The sequence below is a fragment of the Nestor notabilis genome, unplaced genomic scaffold (assembly GCF_000696875.1).
Source record: "Nestor notabilis isolate BGI_N333 unplaced genomic scaffold, ASM69687v1 scaffold27336, whole genome shotgun sequence".
Taxonomy (NCBI): Eukaryota; Metazoa; Chordata; class Aves; order Psittaciformes; family Psittacidae; genus Nestor; species Nestor notabilis.
In genome coordinates, this window is record NW_009934628.1 from 638 (window position 1) to 1,001 (window position 364).

The following is a 364-nucleotide window of genomic DNA, read 5'->3' on the forward strand; positions in this document are numbered from 1 at the left end:
GCGCGGCCAGCGCAGGGTGTTTGCAGAAACCACTGCCCCGGGGCAATGCCCGCTGTGGGCAGGAGCCAGGCACAGGCACAGGCACCGGCTGGAGCTCACACGTGCCTGTGCTCATGGCCGGGCTATCCTGACTTTCCCAGCATGGCCAACATGAGCACAGGGTGCCAGGAGGAGGAAGAAGAGAAGGCGGCAGCAGCAAGGAGCACGCTGCTTGCAGTGGGGATGCACGGGGCAGCACCAGCGACACTCCTGTGGCACTTACTGCCTCACAAGGGCACACACAGCCCTGTGCCATGCAGGTCTCAGTGTGGGGGTACAGCAGCCCCGGGGACATGCTGCAGGAGAGTCCCCAGCCCCACTCCAA